This window comes from Alligator sinensis, unplaced genomic scaffold (assembly GCF_000455745.1).
Source record: "Alligator sinensis unplaced genomic scaffold, ASM45574v1 scaffold860_1, whole genome shotgun sequence".
NCBI classification, from domain to species: Eukaryota; Metazoa; Chordata; order Crocodylia; family Alligatoridae; genus Alligator; species Alligator sinensis.
The window spans coordinates 2,027,875-2,034,322 of record NW_005841923.1 but is presented as its reverse complement, the minus strand read 5'-3'; the positions used below and the strand labels follow the sequence as shown (position 1 = coordinate 2,034,322).

Genomic DNA, 6,448 nt, shown 5'->3' with positions numbered 1-6,448 from the left:
CTGCTGACTGCTCTGCTGCTGAGTGCCTGGCTAGAGGCCTGAGGAGCTTCTGGACACATCTTCCACAAACAAAGCCCCTCCACTGCTCCAGACACCTTTTACTCCTGCCTCAGCAGCCTTCCCTGTGAGGTGTTTTTTTGCCCTAGTCCTGTGGTCCACTTCCCCTGACATGTGTTTGTTGTGCCTTCCCTTTGTGTTTTTGCCCTTGTGTGGTAAGTCCTGTGGTCCACTCCTCCTGACCTGGTGTTTGTTGTGTGGCTGAGTAAGCTATCTTGAGTTTCTCCAGCTCTTGTGTGTGTGTTTCTCCCCTCCCCTACGTTCTCAAAGTATAGGCCTCCCGGGTTTTTTTCCTGTGGGGCTATGACTTGGTGAGCTTCAACCCCTTTCCTCCCTTCCTCTCTATTCCCCTTCTGCCCCACAACCCCAGCCTGCCCCTACTAGAGTCACCAGCCCTGTGAGATATTTTGTTTTTCTTTATTGTCTTCCCTGTCCTCATGTGAAACAATGGCAGGGCAGGAACCTTCTTTGGGGGGCAGATGCCCCCATAGAGCTTCCCACATCCCTCACTATGGGGGTGGACCCCAGCCAAGCCCCCAAGAGCTCCACCCCAGAGGCAGAGTCCAACCAACCTCCTCCACGGGTGGAGAAGCCTGCAACATCTGCTGCAGGGGCAGGTGGGACTCTGGTAGGGAGGGGTTCCCCGGCGGGGTTCCCAACTCCCCTCTCCCATCATCAGGGACCAAGGGCAAGGACTGTGGGAGGGGCTTCTCTTCATCCTCCTCCACAGCTGGGGGTGGGAAGGGCAAGAGCTGTGCCCTGAAGCCTAGACCACCAGCTCCTGAGGGGACCAGGTGCACTACACCAGCCAGCACACCCACTCAGCCTGTCCCTGGCCCTAGCTCAGACCCCACCAACATGGCCCCCTGGGGGTGGAACTGCAGCTATGCACAGGCAGCTGTGGGCAGACCCAAAGCTGGGGGGCCTGGACCCTCCACCACTGGGCCTTCCAGCACTCACCTGCAGGTATAGCGTGAAGTGCCAACTGCCCAAGTGGGAGAACCTGCACTTTGAGACCTGGGTGCAGGCCCTGGCTTGGGTAGTGGGGGTCCCCAAGATCATGGCAGCCTCCTGCTTTCATGGCAAGGGGGTCTTTTTCTTTGCCTTGGAGGCCGCTGCACAAAAGGCAGTAGAGAGGGGCTCATGTTGGAGGGTGAGTATGTCCCCCTTGAGCCTCTAGAAAAGCTGGGGACCAGGGTGGTCTTCAGCTCCATCCATCTGTATGTCCCCAATTGGGCCCTGCTCCTCCAGCTTCAAACCCTGGGGAGAGTTATCTCCCCGGTGGTGGCCCTCTCACTGGGAGGCCAAGACCTTGGCCTCTGCCATGTGTGCTCTGTCACCAGGTCATGATCCAGCTGGTGGCGGGAGTGTGGCTGGAGGCTGAGGGGTGCCTGGTAATTCTTTATCAGGGGGGCCCAGTGAGGATTTTCTATACACTGGGGGACCTGTGGTGTTTCTGGTGCCATGCCCCAGGGCACTTGCATCATGAGTGCCCCATGGGCCAGTTGGGGAGGGCTTCTGCAGGTCCCACTGGAAAAAGGGGTGCCCCTACCACTGGTGCTCACCCCCTTCAGGTCCCCCTGGCACCTCAGCCACAACTATGAGCTCACCTATTAGCTCAAGGAACCCCACCCCTCAACCAAATCTAGTGGACTCCCAGGGAGGGCACCAGCAACCAGGGAGAGAGAGAGGAAGCAGGGGCCCCCTGCCCCTAGTCATACCCCCATTGTGGCTGCCCCACCTCAACCCTCACCTTCTCTTGCTGGAGCCTGTCCACCTGAGGATGATCCCATGGCTGAGTGGGTGCAGGTCCTCACCAGGCGTAAAGGCAAGAGGAAGGCCCGGGCACAACTGGATCCCTCTGACATGGAGGGCTCCTCTCCCCCTCCCAAGACCAGCACACAGGGGGAAGGAGCAACCTAGCCTCCAGGGGCCTCCCCAGCTGTACCTGACACCCTACCCCTGGGAAAGATCAAGTGGGTGATCCCCATGGAGGAGGTTTTGGGGCTGCTAGATAGTTCCCAACAGGAGGCCAGGGGGGAAGCCATTCATTCTGTTGGCCAAGGGCTACCCCCTGAAACCACGGGTGTTGAGGCTGAGGCCTGCCCAAAGGAAGGCCTGACAGCAGAGCCTTCTCCCTCTGATCTAGAGGATACAGAAGCCCTGGGGCTCACCCTGGTGAGTTCTGAGGGAGGAGCTCCCCTTTCCCAGGACCCCAAGGCAGACACTACAGCAAGCCCAGTACCTGGTGTGTCTCTTCCCTCCCCCTCCCAGGAAAGCCTTACCTGCAGCCTGCCCTATAGTCCCGCACCAGAGGGGGTTGTGGTGGGGCGCCCTAATCAACAGGCTGATCTCACTGGGGACCCTGTACAGACCCCCCAGGGCTCCAGCTCTACCCCACCATTTTGTGAAGGAGCCCCACCCCCACTCTTACCCCCACCCCTGTCCCAGGGGGCTGCAGAGCTCTCCCAATCCCAACTAGAGTCCAGAGTCTTAGTGGACTGGAGGGTTCAGATGGTGCCAGAAGAGCCCTCTGAGCTCCAGGACCAGGAGGACGATGCCCAAGAACCAGCAGGATCCATGAAGTCTGCAGACTTCTTGGTTCCAGTGGTCCCCAGGAATAAGCTACTAGCATTTCTTGACCATGACTACACCTGCTGGTCTGCCAGTAAGGTACAGCTAGCCTTGGACTGCTGGGGAGATTTTGACACAGTCTTTAGGCAAGGGGCCCAAAAGCTGCAATACCCAGATCTATAGGCGGGCCCACAGTTTCATAGATGCCCTCTATGAGTATGAGAGGGCACTATGTGAACTGGTGGGCCCCACACCAGGTGTTGAGATGTGTGAGGCCCCTGCTGAGCCATCTACTCCACCCTCCCAGCCATGAGGTCATTTAAGATCACGATCCTCAACGTCTGTGACTGCAGGAAGGGTCTCCAGAGGTGCTAGGTACTCTCCTTCCTTCAGGAGGAGGGGTACCTCATGGGGGCCCTAAACAGATCTTTTATTCTGCCTCCCCGCCACTGGCAGGAGCACACACTGGGATCACACGACCCAAGACAGGTGTTCGTCCAACTTCTTTTTTAATTTACCCAAGGTAGGAGCGAGGACCACTTTCCTAGGAAGTTGGTTCCAGATCCTAGCCACCCTAACAGTGAAATAGTGCCTCCTAATCTCTAACCTGAACCTATTCTCCAGCAGCTTCTGGTTATTATTCCTAGTTACCCCAGGTGCTGCTGGGGCCCTCCAACCAAGTGGGTGGCCCTCCTCTGAACCCTCTCAAGGCAGGCCACATCCTTCTTAAAGTGCGGTGCCCAGAACTGGATGCAGTACTCCAATTGTGGCCTGACCAATGTCGCATAGAGGGGGAGTATCACACCTCTGGACTGGCTTGAGATGCATCTTTGGATGCACGAAAAGGTGCGGTTGGCTTTGCTGGCTGGGGTCTGGCATTGGCGGCTCATATTCATCTTGGAGTCAATAATGACTCCAAGATCCCTTTCTGCCTCTGTGCTCACAAGAGGAAAGCTCCCCAGCTTGTATGTATGCTGTGGATTCCTTCTCCCCAGGTGCAGCACCCTGCATTTGTCTACATTGGAGCCCATCCTATTACCATCCGTCCACTTCTGTAGTCTGTCTAAATCTAATTGCAGCCTGTCTCTCCCTTCAAGTGTGCCTACCTCTCCCCACATCTTGGTGTCATCGGCAAACTTGGACAATGTGCTTTCCACCCCCTTGTCCAGGTATTCTTGCAGGAGACCCTGATGACTCCAGCTGCCTAACCAAATTAGCAGCTGGAGTGGGGTGGCAGGGTCTTTTTTAGTTACCTCTCAGCCACCTCATCTGTGGTGGCCACCCTGTTCTCCCTGGGCCTGCAGCTGGAGGTTCTCCAGGATGTTGAGGTGGTGCTGGACCACCTGCTGCATCTCTGGGTCCGGTGCAGGGGCTAGTTCTGAACCTTCTGAATGTGTATGCCCCTGCGAAGGACCCGGAGTTGGCAGATTTCTTCCACCAGGTGGCCACATACATTGGCACCCTCAACCTTCGCAAGTGCCTGGCCCTTGGCAGGAACTTTAATGTCACCCTAGATGCACGAGACTGGTCAGGCAAGGAGTGGAACCAGGTCGTCGTGGGCATCCTCAGGGACATACTGATGGACTAGTCCCTGGTGGATGTCTGGCATGCCTGTCACCCCACTGAACCCCATGCCTTCACTTATGTGAGGGTGGGGGAGAAGTAGCCATGCCACTCCCAGTTAGACCGAGTTTATATCTCTTTGTTGCACTTTGCCCGGGCCCACTCCTCTGGCATCTGGCCAACCCCTTTCAGCAATCACCACCTTGTCTGGGCCCAGGCCATGCTGGGGCCTGGGCGTCCAGGCTTGGCCTACTGGCATTTCAGTGCCGGCCTGCTGGAGGATGTGGGCTTCAGGGAGGCTTTCTGGGAGTTCTGGCTGGCTTGGCGGGAGCAACGGCCAGCTTTCCCCTCAGCTCGGAGATGGTGGGTTGTGGGGAAGGTGCGCATCTGGCTTTTTTGTCGTGGCTACACTCAGGGGCACACCCAGCAGAGGGAGGTGGTCCGGGAGCAGCTTGAGTGGGAAGTGTTAGAGCTGGAGAGGTGCCTGGCCACCAATCTAACCAACCTGTCCCTCTGCAGAGAGTGTTGGGAGAAGTGGGAAGTGTGTGCTGTGGACAAGCACTGCGCCCACAGTACATTTGTCTGCTTGTGTGTCCAGTCCCTTCAGGAGATGGACCGCAGGTCCTGCTTCTTTTATCTCCTGGAGAGGAGGTAGGTGGCCAAGAAATACATCACCTGCCTCCTGGCAGGTGATGGCACCCCCCTCATGGATCCAGGCAAGGTGCGCCGGCGAGATGCGCCAACATATGTGGGTCTTCTATGAAGAGCTTTTCTCCCTGGATCCAACTGATGCTGAGTCCTGTCAGACCCTGTGGGAGGGACTCCCGTGGGTCAGCATAGGTGACCAGGACCAGTTGAAAGCTCCTTTCACTCTGGCTGAGTTTTCGGCTGCCCTCCACCTGATGTCTGGGCTCTGGGCATCGACAGGCTGACCTCAATGTTCTACCGGGCTTTCTGCCAACCTGTGGTATTAGACTAAAGTTCTGGTGGTCCCCACCTCCCTGTGTCCTTCAGCTGACCAGAATTTGTTGTGGGGCCGGTGCCTCACTTGGCTTCACAGTGCTCCCCAATCTACCACCTGAGCTAGCTGGAGGACACCAGACTGGTTTGCTTTTGTACCGTCCATCGCTGTCACCTCTACACACTTGTGCACTGCACTGCCCGTCATGCCGCCCTCACATCTTGCCCAGACAGCAAGTGGCAGGACCTGCTAAGCAAGGGCATGGCTGGGGGACCCCAGTGGTTGAGTTTGTACTCCACCCTCATCCCATGAGCCACTGGGGACCTCAGCTGGTGGCTCCTCCTTGGAGCCATTGCCATGGGCGTGTATGTGGTGAGCTTCACGGACACCCTGATCTCCTGCCCCTTCTGTGGACAGAGGGAGACCCTGGCGCACATGACCCTCAAGTGTGCCAGGCTACAGCCCCTCCACTTCCACCTCCAGAGCTTCCTCTTGAGGTTCTGGTTGAATTTCACCCCCACCTTTTTGTTTTTGGTTACCTCATCCGCAGCCCCACCAAGTCCCGGGACCTCCTGGTCAACCTCGTCCTGGTCCTGTCCAAGTGGGCCCTGTATTTTACCAGGAAGGAGGCTCTGGCTAGAAAGGTGCCTGGAGACTGCAGGGCCACTTTCCTCTCACTTGTCTGTGCACATCTCTGGGCGGAGCACCAGTCAGCGGCATCCACTGGCTCTTTGAATGCCTTTGAGGACCAGTGGGTGCAACCTGGGGGGCACTGCTTGGTGTCTCCCTCAGACGCACTTATTTTCATGTTTTGACCCACATGACACTCCTATCCTGTTTTTTGCCGCCTTTGTCCCAAGAATTATGTTGTATCTTTCACCCATTGGCCCCACACAGCAGAGGCTATTAGTTAGCCAGGTGAGCCTTAGAGCGTGTGCACACACATGCGCATGCACACACAGAGCGATCAGTTGGGTAATGCTTTATTGGTATATTTACAATGTTAAAGCAATTTGGAAGCCTACCAGTGTCTCTCTTATCATGCAAAAATAAATTCTAAATATCTATATGTGTTGATGTATACTTTTTGTTTTCTTCACACATGATGGGTGTGTGATAGGGGGATGTGGTTTTTGCAAAGAGGGGGTGAGAAGGGGTGTGGGGGAAGGCAGGTGGGTGTGTGTGGAGGGGTGTGGGTTGGTCTGTGGGTGGGTGTGGGGCAATTGCTGGGGGGACTGTGGGTGTGGGGGAACTTGTGGGGGTGCTGCTCAGGAGGGGTGGGTCCCCTGGCCC

General features: G+C 56.7%; 1 protein-coding gene across 1 annotated transcript in view; it reads left to right on the top strand.

Moving 5' to 3' along the window:
- The window catches only part of NKAIN3 (sodium/potassium transporting ATPase interacting 3), a gene marked incomplete at its 5' end in the record, with an annotated part of 543,802 nt that overhangs the window by 492,998 nt on the left and 44,356 nt on the right, over positions 1-6,448 (top strand). The gene's annotated exons all lie outside the window — the stretch shown is intronic.